The 14,807-nt window shown below is 38.2% G+C and overlaps 1 protein-coding gene across 2 annotated transcripts in view; it reads right to left on the bottom strand.

Moving 5' to 3' along the window:
• The window catches only part of ZHX2 (zinc fingers and homeoboxes 2), a 34,099-nt gene extending 20,050 nt beyond the window's left edge, over nt 1-14,049 (bottom strand). For both annotated transcript variants that reach the window (XM_012541806.3, XM_031947153.1), the window contains exon 1: nt 13,051-14,049. The gene's annotated coding sequence lies outside the window, so the exon portion shown is untranslated. The remainder of the gene's footprint in view (nt 1-13,050) is intronic.
• Nucleotides 14,050-14,807: the final 758 nt, after the last annotated feature.

Genomic DNA, 14,807 nt, shown 5'->3' with positions numbered 1-14,807 from the left:
TTCCAGTGGGAATTCCTCTTATGATCCTCCAATCCTGTGATTAATTTAAGAGACCTGACATGAAACATTTGCTTTTGCAAGTGGAAAGAGCATTGGGCAGCTGGAAGACATAAATTAAAATTTAGGTAGCTGGGCCCCTTCAGAAAAGACCCTCATATCTCATGGCTTAATTTTTCTTCCCTTCATATCAAGGGTAATAATACGCTGTACTATCTACCACACAAGATCCTTTTCTGTTTTGATCCAGACATGATTTCTCCTCTGTAAAGCAGGAAAGTATTGGAGGCCACTAACAAGGTAGAAAATTTACTCCTCATTATACGGTGTCGGGACCTTAACGTGGATCCAAGGCCTCCATTCCTCAGTCTCACTGGGCTGTTGTGGCAGCTCAGCAGGGAGATCTGAATTCAAATCTAGTCTTAGCCATTTATTAGCAGTGTGGCCCTGAGCAAGTCACGTAAGTTCTGTCTGCTTTAAATTCTTCCTCTATAAAATGGGGTTAGTAATAGCACTTATATCATGGATTTTAATCAATAAAAACAATGAATACAGGTAAAGCACTTTGCAAACCTTAAGGCATTACATATTTATTGTAGGGACACAATGAACCAATGCATGTGAATGCATTCTGTAAACTGCAAGTACTGTGGAAATGTCAACTATTACGCTATTTTGGTAGCTATTATGTGTGACCCTCAGTAAGTCACTTATATTGCCTCATTCTCCTCAGCTGTAAAATTGGGGATAATAATCTGAGATAACATTATCAAAGAGCCTGCTGTGTAGGAAGTGATTAATAAATGCTTGTTTCCTCCCTCCCTCCCTCCATTTTGAGCATTTTTTCTAAGGGTTAGAAATAGTTTTCTGCTTCAAGTCTTTCTTGATTCTGATTCAGAATCTGCTGTCAAAGGGATTTTCCTAGAGCATAAATCTAGCCATGTGATACCCCTACTTAACTAAACCCCGGCAGTTCCCTGCTATCTTTGAGAACAAATATACGGCTCTCTACAACGTGGCTCTAACATTCTCTTTCCAGCCTTATCACGTACTACTCTCCTCCACACTCACTGTTCTAGCCAAATGGACCTTGCCTTTTCACCTTCGTAGCAATGCAGTTTCCACCACCATCCCTTTGCATGGGCCTTCCTCCTTACCTGACATGCCCTCCCTTCTCACTTCTATTTCTTAGCATCCCTCGCTACCTTCAAAGTTTAGCTCAAACAACCTCTTAAAGAGGAGGCCTTTCTGGATCCTGCCTGAACCTCTTGGGGCTGCTGCTTTCTGCTTTCCTCCCAAATCACCAATTACCCATCTAATTTTAGACACATGATGGTGTAGTAGATAATGCTAGACTTGGAGTCGGTGTTCTAACCCTGTTTCACACAGGCTGTGTGACTTTGGGCAAATAAATTAGCTTCTCTCAGCCTCATTTTCCTCATCTATAAAATGGGGATAATAATAATGCCTTCCTCTCAGGGTTCCTGTAAATATCAAATAATGCAACATATATAAAAGTACTCACATGTTGCTTAGTTTCTTCAGGATCTCATTTAGGTTTTCTTGGCAAAGATACTGAAGTGGTTTGCCATTTCCTTCTCTAGTTCATTTTAGGAAACTGAGGCAAATAAGGTTAAGTGACTTGCTCAGGGTCATACAGCTAGTAAGTGCCTAAGTCTGGATTTGAATTTAAGAAGATGAGTCTCACTGACTTCAGGCCTGGTGCTCTATCCATCTAACACACAGTAGGTGCTTTTAAAAAAGCTTGCTAATTGGTTGATCCTAGGGGTTACATGCAAAGACACAGGAATATATATGGCTTCAGGGCTTTTGAGGCAAACCATTTTTTTTTTTAGTTCAGACAGAGACTATGGATGAAACTAAAAAGAATTACCTACAAGTTATTTCTGTCTTGGTGGTACAAGTCACATTAAACTGGTGTTCACTGAATTGAACTCTGGACCAGACTTGCTAGTGTCTCTAAATTAGGTAACAGCAAACTGTGCATTGACAGGGGGAAAAAAACAACAACAAAAGACTTCACTTAAATTAAACACCTAATTGTTTCTCATGTGTTCTTTCAGTGGCAGATGGAATTAGTCCCATTCCAGTGACTGGGCCATTGCCTCTTGTGGATCATAGGACATGAAGGAAAAAAACGGGGGTATTGTATGCATAGAAGGGAAAAAAAATCCCACAAAATATCATATGTGGGTGAATGTGTGTTTGAGTCTGTTTTTTTTTCCTCTAAGAGTTTAGTTTTCCCATGAATGAAGGCATTATCTTTCACTGGGAGATATGCCTTCCACTCTACCAAGATGTCTTCACTAGTCACATCAAGTCTGTCCCAGGTGGCTCCTGGAGAGTTGCCATTTTGAATTTCAATCCAAGCATTTCTTTTATTCTGGGCAGATGGTGAAAGTATAGAGCTGTGACAACAATCCAGAGAAGATCATGGTACAGTGGAAAGAACCAGCATCAATGGTTCCTTCGTGCAGAGCCCACTGACTTTTACACCAGTGGTCTGGTCATTTTATCACACTGGCTTTTGTTTCCTCATCTGTAACACTCAGGGGTGGCGATATATGGCTTCCGAGAACCCATGATCCAATTTACGATTTAAGATTAATAAGTAGAATTTGTAGGGAGGCAGTATCTGGAGCAACATCTGGAGGAATTTCTTAATGATTTTTCCTAGAATTATCTTACAGGACAGAAAATTCCCTATTGCTAGAAGCATTCAAGCAGCGACTAGAGAAGCATTTTTGGGAAACTGTAGTGGGAATTCATGCTTCAGGTAGGGGTTGCAAATGGTTTTAGAGGTCCTCTTTCCAACTACGATTCTACGCTTTCAGAGACCTCTTCCCCAGTTATACCTCTTGGGGCTACTATGTATTGCCAGAGCGGAGACAGGTTAAAAAGATGGTGCCTCTCTCCAAATTGTTCATTGTGGAGTTTACCTTTCCCTCCTTAGTGGTCCTTCCATTTTTGTGAGGTGAAAGAATACTGGGAATAAAGTTAGGGGATAGGAAGTGAAGACAGTGATGAAAGTTCTACAAAGATCTGCTTATGAACCATATGAATATGGGACAGAGAAGAGTGATAGAATAGCTAAAAAATGATGGTAATCTGATGCATTAATTAGTGCCTAGGATAAGATAGACAGATAGGCAATAATCCCACTGCTGTCTGCCATGGTCAGAACTCTCCTGAAGGTTTTGGAAGTGCAAATCTGGATGGCAATATCTTTGAAAAACTGTCAGATGAGTAGAGAGAGTGAATGAGTTTGAAATCATGTCATGTTCTAACCAGTTAATCTAATTAGATATATTTATCCTGAAGAAGTCTTTTTCTTTTCTTTTCTTTTTTTTTTTTTGAGAGAGAAGGAATGCATGGGAAGACAAGACTGTCATAGAAATCTTCAGATATCTGAAGGGCCGTAAGGCAGAAGACTGACTCTTCTGTTTAGCTCCAGAAGGCTGTAGCAGGAACAATGAGTGAGAAAGTACAATGTAAGGAAAGACTTCTCAACAAATAAGGGGCTGGCAGTCTAAAAGTAGAATGGGATGTTTCAGGAGGTAGTGGATTCAATGCTTCTTTAGTCTCTAAGAAGAGAGTGGATCACCAGTAGCTGGATATACTGTAGAGCCCAGTTTCTTAAACTGAATGTGAGGGCCACAAAATTTTGATTATCAGTAAATGTTTGGTTTGTAAACCTATTTTATATACCTGTATATTTAGGAACCACATAAAAATTTCTCAGGCCAAAAGGGATCATGAGTAGAAAAAGTATATAGCATGTATTCTTTTTCTCTTTAAAAAATATTTATGACAAATACAAAACAGAAGAAGAGAAATTTTGCCATGGGTACAGCAGAACATAAGAAAGGATACAAAATAGAAAACAATAAATTTCCACTTCAAGAAAGCCTATATAATAAATACTGCACATTGTGTTCAGAAATCTCTGTCTTTGCTTTGCTTCCTTATAGGTGCTTTTGTTCTTTGCCATGCACTTTTACTATACTCTTTTTCCCCCTTTCTACTTCCCCTCCCCCCAAAAGGCTGCAATTAAATACGGATATATTTATATATACACAAAAGCTTGTATTCTTAACCTGGGGCCTGAAAAATTAAGAAAAAATTCCAATAACTGAATTTCAATCTGATCTCTTTTTTTTTTTTTTGGCAATCCTATGTATTTTATTTTATATATTTAAAAACATTATTTTGAAAAGGGGTTCACAGATTTCACCAAGGCTGCTCAAAAATAATGGAGCATGTCTTTTTTCCACAGGGATTTCTGTTTAGAAAAGGGTTGGATGAGATACCTTATAATATTTTTCCCAACTCTGAGGTTCTCGATTCCATCAATGAAATCCCAAACCAGACATGTGGATGAATCCTAAATTAAAGCAGCCATGGCATCATCTGGCTCTGCAGAATTTTAAAATTATTATTTTTTTTTATTTTTTTATTTTAAAATTAATTCTAGGAGTGGCTTATCATTATTTTGGGCATTTGTCCTTCCAGTTTAGCTGACTCCTTCTTCCTCGCCATATTAAATTTCTAAAAGGCTGACTTGCAAAATGGCACAACCACATGCTTTCTTAAGTAACCACTTCTCCATCCCTTTTCCTTCAGTGTCTATCTGTCCATCCATCCTTCCCTGCTCTGTTATTATTCTGAGAACAAAGCTTCTTCCATACCAAAGACATGGGCATTCTGGCCCTGTGACATTTCTTGCCCTTTCCCCACAATGGCCTGTGGTCTTAGGGGCCAGAGAAAATATAGGTCACAGAGCCCGGGAGCCCCGGTCTTCAAGCAGATGACACATGGCTTAGTTGTCAGGGTGAGGGAAATGCCCCTGATAGTTGAACTCTTTAATGAAGCATTTTAAGTCCTGAGACAGTGAGCAGTCAGACTTCAGAGGTGCTCGACATCCTCGGACTCTGCATGAACCCAACAGGGACAAGAGAGAAACCTAGGAGGGTCAGGACTGAGCGCCCTGTACCCTAGAGGTACCTGTCAGCTTCCAGAGCCCAAAGGAGCAACGTGCCAGACTTCAAAGCCTCCCACCTCATGGCTTTGGAGGGGGTGCCACTTCTCATTTAATGGCTTTTTCCTGGAACTGTCAGGGGAAATAACAGCGTTGTCTGGAAGCTTGCAAGGGATGTATCCTGTCAAGATATCAAAGCTACCAAAAGGAGGCTTCTGGTTTCTTGGGGGCCTTGCTACAGGGCTTGTTAACTGATTCTGCATGGATGCACGTGGCTCCTCTCCACTTATGGGGCCACAGAAACGCATGCACTAGGGAAAGGGGCACTACGGGGGAAGGAGATGGGGGAGTAAAAACCAGTGGCTCCTGTTCCCAGCCCCCAGCTCTATGCCTGCAAAGAAGAGGAAATGAGCCGAGAGACCATGTCAAGTCAATCCCTTCATTTTACAATGGAGATTTAAGTGCTTGTCCATCATCATCCAGGTACTAAATGTCCCAGATGATGAACTCAAGTCCTCTGACCTCAAGGTACACTGATCATTCCGTCTCCCTTCTTTTTTCATCTGTGAAATGGAGACCTAGCACTGAGCCTTGCAAGGGCTGCTTACAGTGTGGTCACTTATCCCCTCTGAGACTCGTTTTCTCATCCATAAGAGGAGAAAGCTGGATTACATGGCTTTGAAACTCTTCCAAAACAGTCAGTATAATACAAGGTTCTGGAAGGTTTTTTTTTTTAAATCAGAATTAAATTACCACCGAACCTCAGAGCTGGAAGAGACCTCAATAACCTGTCCTGAATAGGAATCCCTTGTAAAACATCTCCCTTCAAGTAGCCAAAAAGCCTTTGCCTGAAAACCTCTGATGAGGGGGGAAGTAGCCCATCCCCACATTTGATCAGTTCTAAGTACTAGGAAGTTTTCTTTAATTTAAATCAAATCTCTGTCTCCAGAATGCTCATTTATAACCAAAGAAAGCATTTTCTATTTGATTCTGGACATAAAGGGATGATCATTGATTAGCCATAACAAGCTGACTCATTCTTCTCTTCCATTACCAAAGTAAAAAAATAAAAATAAAAGTAGATCATATTTAGAGATTGTTTTAAGGATTGCAAAGTACTTTATATAATCTTTCTCATTTGATCATAAAAACTCTGTGAGGTAGGTACCCTAGGTCAAACCTAAACTGTGGATTCCAACCCCAAATGGAGTTGTGTAATTTGTATATGAAAAATGAAAATTACTGTGTAAATTGTATATATGCCAAATAATTTTTTAAAAATAAAATTTAAAACATGATTTATTATCAGTAAATGTTTGATTTGCATGTTTATTTTATATAACTATATACCTGGGATGGCATAAAAATTTCTCAGATGAAAAAGGTGATGAAAAGATGAGAAAGGTCCTGAGTGGAAAAAATTTAAGAAGCCCTTTTATATGTGTGTTATTTTGCCCATTTCAAAGATGAAAAGACCAAAACTCAGAGAAATGCTTGCCCATAGTCACCCAGCTAGTAAATGTCATAATGATCCCAGAACCTGAACAGATAAATTTGAGTATTCCTCTAATTTAACACCATAGCACCCCCATCTTTTCTCATTCTAGTTTTGAAAGGTTTAGGCAAGGGAGCCAAGGAGTTAATGCTACTCTCAAAAATTCTTCCTTTTTTAACACTCAAAGAAAAGAATACCATGTAGTTTCAGAGAGGCATGAAGACCCTTTGGATCTCATTCTAGTGTCTTGCATGAAATCACTGATTAGTCGCTTGTCAAGAGCTTGCTGAATTTGACTTCTGAATTTAGTACTATATAGCAATAACAACACTGCTGCCTTACAGTGCCCCAATGCTTTACAATTAACAACATACATTTCCACCCAATTAACTGATTTTATTCTCACAAACACTCTAGGAAGAGTAAGTAGCATCACTTTTTTTTTTTTTTTTTTTTTTTTTTTTTACAGACGAGGAAATTGAGACTCAGAGGAATTTGTCCAATGTTAGTGAGACTCAAACTCGAGTCTTTGGACTCACAAGCAGTTTTCTCTCTAAAGGGCCACAATGTGTGTCTGTGTAACGTGTAAACGTTTACAAACTTATATAAAACCTCACCAAGCCTTACTTACTTATTGGGATATTCTTATCTACTCAGTAAAGAGAAATACAAATTTATGCATTTCCTGGGATAGTGTTTTTGACTCTGCAACAATAGTATTTCATATGTATTCTTCTTCTGAACCATGGTTCTCTCTTTTTCCTTCTTTGGAACTCAGTTTTATCCATCTATGAAATAAAAGGGTCAGACATTTGCTGACTTCATGTTCCTCCTCCCCTCCTCTAGGATTCAGGGTCTAAGTTGGGGTGCACAGGACTTTATTGTCCCCTTGCCTTAGGGGGTCACATCTGGAGACAGTGGGAGGGACCACCGAGTCTGGCTGCCTAGCATAGCTATTCCAATGTCACTCATGAACTTGAGGGCAAAACTCTCATGTGCATTAAGAAGACAGAAAAGGGAATTAGCTTTAAAGGTCTGGTCGATATATACAGGAAAGGGGAAGAAGTTGGGGATGACTAAACTGGGGAGAAAAGATCCTTGTGTCTTCTCTCTAGTATCATGGCTCACAGAGAGATTTTTTAGATTAATATCTATTGGATTCTGAATCATCAAAGCTGCTAAAAGCAGACCTACAACTAATTTATCCTGTCTGACCTCGGATCAGTCTGTGTCTCAATGTTCTTATCTGCCAAGGCTGTTGGACATGACCTCCGAGGTCCCTGACCAGAGTTAAATCTTAATTCTTTCTTTGTCTAGTTAATCATTAAACACTCCTTAAGCACCTACTGTGTACCAGGCACTGTATTAAGCCCTGGGGATACAAAAAAGGCAAAAGACAGTCAACATATGATTGAAAACAGAACATATGACTAAATTCAACAAATGGTTCCTAGTATATGCACAACACGGTGCTAAGTGCTAGGAAAGATATAAAATATGCATAGAACAGCGTCTCTGCTCTTAGGTGAATTCAAGTCTAGAAAAGAGAATGTGACAGATGGCTCTGTGCACAGAGAACTGGTCTCAGAGTCAGGGAGATCTGAGTTCAAATTTGGCCTGAGACATTTATTAGACTTTGGGCTCTGTCGCTTAATTTGTCTCCCTCCAGTTCCTTAATAATAGCTCTTAGCTTCCAGGGTGATGGTGAGGATTAAGTGACTTATCTGTAAAATGCTTATCATAGTGCCTGGTACATAGCAGGTGACAAATAAATCCTTCCTTCCTTTTTCTCCCTTCTCAGTGTCCAGGCAACTTCCTAAGGTTGAAGTTTTCTGGTAAGAAAAAAGCATCCGTCTTTGTAGTATAATGAAAAGGAGGCTGAACTTGGAGGAAGAGGAAGTTCTCAGTTAAAATCCATTTCTGATACCTAGTATAGGTCAGTCAACAAGTATTTATTAAGCCCTTACTATTTTCTCAGTGCTATGCTAAGTGCTGGGAATATGAAGAAAGGCACACAGGCCTAGCCTTAGAGGAACTCCCATTCTAACTAAAGAGATAAGATGGAAATAATTGTGGCCAAACATAACACTAGTTAGCATTTACATAGCACTTTAAAGTTGACAGTGTTTTGCAAATATTACCTTATTTTATTCTCATAGCAACTTAGTGAGTCGGTGCTACTAGCATTCTCATTTTACAGATGAGGAAACTGAGGCAGACAGGGGTAAAATGACTTACTAGGGTTTGAGGTCAGATTTGAATTCAGTCCTTCCTTAGGGAAGGCACTAATCCCAGCATGAAAGGATACTATGAGGAAATGACAATATTCCTGAATCTCAATTTCCTCTTCTATAAAATGGGAGTCAATATCTCCCAAGTCTATTCTAAGGATGCCGTGAGACAGTACATATGTTTTTTGCAAACCTTAAAGTGAGCTATATGTCAGCTATCATCATTACTAAGAAGAAATAATATGCTTCAAGTATTATCAGAAATCAGGGAAGATGTTTCCTTGATTGGAGCATCTGAGTTTTGCTTTTTCCAAAGACAAAACACCAACTTCCTTCTCTCCTTTCACACTATCTGCTTATATATATTCACAGGGTACTTGTAAAAAAATATTTTATTTTATTTTAGAAACCTGCAACATTTTATTTTTTTTAAAAAAAGATTAACAGCTTCAGAATAGTTCCAAATATAATAACTTTTCACAAAAATTCCAAAAAGTACGACAAAATACCTTTCTCATTAAATAAAAACTTTCTTTTCATGATGCCTTGCATCAATGTTTTGCATTGATCTTGATGCAAAAAGAATTTTATGTTGCATCCTGGAACATAGAAATTGTATACACTGAAACAGGATGACTAACACCAATTAGCTGCTTAAATTCCAACAGAGGGATTTTTTTTTTACCCTTAACAAAACTGACTATTGATTATTAAAAGTCAATAGTCAAAAATTTCAACTTACTTGTAGCAAATGCAAATTTGTATTTTTAAAAGGAAAATTTTATGTTGAATAATGTTATGGAAGCATTAAGACAAAAAACTGGAGAAACCAAAACCATTCCTATTATTCAATATACTTAATGTCAACATTCATATGGGATTTCAAAATAAAAGAGCATGATCTACATTATTTTTGTAGAATCATTTCCAAGACTAATGCAATAGGAAAATAAAAATAATTTTTATTCTCTCTTTAATCTTTTCCACAAAAGATTATGGCAGCAAATATACTTGAATTTTGGTTATTTCTTTTGTAAAATAATCAATCGAGCTGGACTACCCTCAATTTAAAGCCCACTGTTCTTGGATTGACTATTAAGCTTTGTATCTCTGAAAACGATTTGAAATGGATACCCAGCTTCTATTAAAAGCATAAATTGCCAAAAGAACAATTTTAACTTACTTTTAAATAAGAAAGTGTTTTTATTAACCACAAAGTTTGCCAAAAGTGTGACCAAGAATCTCTTTGAGATCCTCCTTCAGGTAAAATTCACTTCTGGGGCTTGTTCCAACTCTGAGAATTTAGCATTCTATGACAGTGAATCATTATCTATGAGAGTTGTTCAAATGTTTATTAAGTGCCTACTATGTGCCAGGCACTGTGCTAAGTGCTAGAATACAAATAAAGGTAGAAAACCATCTCTGTCCTCAAGAAGCTCACAAGTAATGGAAGAAAAAACATATAAACAGTTATAAATAGGATAAACTAGAGTGATGTCAGAGGGAAGGCATTAATATTAAGGGGGATTAGGAAGGTAGGTCTCTAACAAGGAGAGCCATCCAAAAAGTGAAGTAGATTGTCATGTTGTCCCTCACTAGAGGTCTCCAAGAAAAAATCATTGTCCAGTGTATTACAGGTGCCAGAGAAGAAGAATGAGAGCATTCCAGAAATGGGAAACATTCAGTAAAAATGTTTAAGTGTCAGGAGATCGAGCCTCTCCTAGGAGGAGCAAGAGGTCGGGATCTCCTTGTAGAGTATGTGAGTAGGAGAAGGATGTAAGAACACTAGAAAAGTAGGAAGGAACCAGCTTATGAAGGATTTTAAAAGTCAAACAGGATTTTATATTTGATCTGGGAAGTAAAAGGGAGCCACTAGAATTTGTTAATAATTCCCTTTTTTCCACCTTATACCACACATTCCATCCCTACTATTCTTCCTTCCTTCCTTCTTTCCTTCCCTTTCTCTCCCTCCTCTCTGTGTCTCCACCTTTCCCTTTCCTTATTCTCAGACTGTTAGCTTTTTACCTTTGTTAAAAGTGAAATGAGTTCCTCAGAAGGAGGAGGCTTCCTCCTCACTATAGAGAAGACAGCAGGACTGCTATAGAGAGGATCTTTCAAATTGGACTAGATGGACTCTTTGGTCTCTTACAACTCTATTATAGAGTTATTACCAGTTCAAAAGAAGAATGAATAGGATAAACACCACGAGGCCAAATTTTTGGAGTCTGTTTTTGATTCATGAGATTTCTTCAATGCCTGGGATTTTTTCCCCTCTCTTCTTTCAGAAAGGATAATAACTACATGCACACATAATCACAAAGACACACAATCAGACTTCAGGGCTTGAAGAAGAATGATATGCTCCTGAAAGAAAAATCCTATTGAGACTGAAAGGAAAAAAAAATCAATTCTAGTTTTATATGCCACATAAATAAATAAATAAGGTACTATCAAATGTTTAAGATGTTCCTACCCTGATTTACAATCTGTCAACATTGGTGATCAAAACATTGAGAGGCTGAAAGACTTTGGGGATTTATTTTACAACCCTAAAGAATCTTTTCATTTGCTCATTTTTCAAGTTTTTGGCATGGTTCATGTTGTGGTAGATGGAGATACAGTTTTTTCCTGCTTCCTGAGCACAGGGCAGGAGAGTGCTAGGCTGGTGCTGGGTGTTCACTAATCTGCTGGTAGTGACTGACAGATTCCATTCCAGAATCGAGGTGACAGAGCCCTACAAAGCTGTCTACTCCAGTTTGCACCCCATGATCCCCTCCACAATACAGTGGACATGGTCTGTTTTTGGAGACCTCTAGTGAAGGGCAACATGGCAGTCTAGTTCACTTTTTGGACAGCTCTCACTGTTGAGGCTGATTTTTTTCCAAACATCTGACTCAAATTTGCTTCTTTATAACTTCTACCCATGGTTTCCAGATCTGCCTTCTAGAACTAAACAGGATAAGTTTTCTCTTGAATTTTTAGCCTACTGATATTCTTAGACCATTTTCAGAATAATCACTGCCCAGTCACTCTTCCTTAACCTTCTACTTCCAAAGTAAGTTCATCTTAATTGATGCTATCCCATATTTTAGTCTTGTGAAACTCATTCTGTCCTGAAGGCAGTAGTATTAAACTCAAATTCTGATACTGCATATAGACTTGGAAAACTACAAATTAACCTTATGTATATAGCACTGCATTCTTAATACATCTTTTGTTAAACAGATCTTTTAATGTGGTTTGGGTTGCACTGAAGATTTTGGCTGGCCATGATTTTGAACCCTATGATGCAAAGGTATTAGTTATCCCTCATATCTATGGTTAGTCTGCAAGCCCGATGAGCAGTTGATTTCAGTCATCAAAAGACCCTTAAGATAAAAGCTTCAGTTAAAACCCTGGGAAATATTTTCTTGGCTTGTGGCTAACAATAAACAGTATTGTACTCTTGTGGTAGATACTGGGGATACAAAGACAAAAGAGTTTACAATGCAGATGATTCCTATTTAGGAAGACAGAAAAATAGATATAAGGTAATTAAGGGGGGGGATGGACAGCTAGGTGGTACCTAGCTTGGATAGAGTACCTAGAGTGAGGAAAACCTGAGTTCAAATTCAGTCTTAAATATTTCCTAGTTGTGGAACCTGGCAAATCACTCTGTTTGCCTCAGTTTCCTTATCTGTAAAATGAGCTAGAAAAAGAAATGTCAAATCACTCCAGTTTCCTTGCCAAAAAAACCCTACGTGAGGTCACAGAGAGTCATACATGACTGGAAAAACAACTCAACATCATCATCAAAGTGGGAATGAAGAGAGAGCAAGGATACAAAATCTCTCTCCTTCCTAAAGGACTGCCTCAGCCTGCATCTCTTGTCCACCCACAGTAGGTGCTTTATAACTGTTAAAGGACTGATTGCTCTCTTGCTTAGGAGACTCCAATACACAACAAGATGTACTCTCAAACTCTTCAATTTGTCAGCCAAGAGAAGCACCGTTTCACTTCTGTCACACAGAAAAAGCCTTTCCTTTGATTTCATCATCACCCATAAGTTCTGTGGCCAGGATCCAGAAATTCCTCCCTCCGATTACACAGCTTCCCATCTTTACCTCTATCCTGCTCACTCTCCCCAGATCCCTCCTTCATCTTCATCACAATCTCTACTCATTCCACTTCTTCCTTGTACTTAAGGAATTCAACCGTACATCGTCTTCTCCCTGGAATCCTTTGCCCCTTATCCTATCACCACTCATGCTTTGCTAAACCTCAAGATTTCCTGAGAACTGCGAGAAGAAATCACAAAATCTGATTGAATGATGTACAAATTTATTTACCTTTACCTGGGTGCTCACCATCCTTCTTTCTTCACTAATCTCTTAATACACTCTTCACATCAACTGTTCCAGATTTTCTCTTCTTTCTTAGGTGTTTGTTCTTTACCATTCCCCCCCCCCCCCATTCCTATCAGGAGAGAACTCTACATTTCCTACTTTACTTAAAAAAGCAGAGGCTGTTTCCCCATGTGGTGTGTTCCTCTCATCTACGACTCAAAAATCTCTGCAAAATTCCCTCCTTTACTCCATCTCTGCTTTTCTCCTCACCAAAGTCACGAGCTCTACACCTTTTCTTGATTCCACTCCTTTCTCTCTCCACTGGTAGTTTCATCCATTCATCATCCCTCACACCTTTCTTTCATTTGTAATCTTTTCTTCCTTAGTATCTACAAACATACTCAGCTTTTCCCTATCTTTAAAAATCCTTCAGTTGACTTTAACATCAAACTATCATTTTATATTCCCTGTTTCCACTTCCAAAATTTCCCATTCACTTCTCAATCCTCGGCAATCTCAGTTTGATCCACTACTATATGGAAATGGCAATCTCCCAGGTTACAATTTCTTAATTGCAAAATGCAATAGTTTTTTCTTGGTTTTTATTCTGCATTGACCTGAAGCACTTGAATTAGCTTGCCATATGTTCTTTCCTGGGTTTTCCTGATACTGTTTTCTCCCGATTTGTCTACTGATATAACTGTTCCTTCCAAGTTTCATTTGTGTATTATCCATGACCCATTCTAATACCATGGATGTCCCCAAGGGCTGTCTAAGGTCCTGTCTTTACACTCCCTTTCCTTGGTGAGTTCATCAATTGTCAGAGTTTCAGTGATCTATATGCAGATGACTTCCAAATCTCCCTCTCTTTCATCTCTTGATCTCTCATTACTCCTGTATTAGTTTTTGATAAGCCTTCTGAACATCTCCATCTGGCTGTCCTGTAAGCATCTCAAATTCATGTTCAAAATCAGCAGAACCAAGAGAATATTGTTTGTAGTAACAGCAATATTATTTTAAGAACAACTTTGAGCAAATACATCATTTTGACTAATATAAAAAAACCAAATTAGCTACAAAGGACCTATGAAGGAAGATGCTATTTGCATCCAGAGAAAGACTAAAAAATACATGTATGGAATGATTTTACATACTTGCACACACGTGCACACCCCCACATTACATGTTTGTGTCTAATGGTGGTCATTTATAGGGAGGAAGAAAAGAAGAGAAAAAAGAAAATCATATGTTATCTTTACTATATATTCAAAAGGAATAGCAAGTTCTACATAATGGATTTGCAGTTTGATATATTTTTTGCTATTCCATTATGTTGTGGAAATGTTTGTTTTATTAAGTTCAGAATAAAATAAATTAAAATTTTAAAATGAATTAAAGAAAACAAGTCAATATTGTTTCCCCTAAAATTGCTCCCTACTTCAAATTTTGGTGTTTATGTTGAAGGCATGACTATCTTTACACTGATCTAGGCTCACAACCTCACAACAACAGTCCAAAAACTTCAAAGTGTTTCTTTCTCCCTTGCCCACCATATGGAATCACCTGGCAAGTTTTTGTCACTTTTTATTATTCTTAAATTTTGCCAAGAATGAAAGTCAAACATTTCTCAATAGTTTGTAGACTCATTCTCTTTTCTTTTGGAAGAATTGGGACATTTGCCCATGTCCTTCTGCAAATTTGACAAAAGGAGTTCACCCAAAGTGCCTTCTTGACATTACCAACAGAGCACCCAGACTGTC

This window comes from Sarcophilus harrisii, chromosome 1 (genome assembly GCF_902635505.1).
Source record: "Sarcophilus harrisii chromosome 1, mSarHar1.11, whole genome shotgun sequence".
Taxonomy (NCBI): domain Eukaryota; kingdom Metazoa; phylum Chordata; class Mammalia; order Dasyuromorphia; family Dasyuridae; genus Sarcophilus; species Sarcophilus harrisii.
Note: the sequence above shows the minus strand (reverse complement) of the source record. Positions and strands in the feature narration are given on the sequence as shown.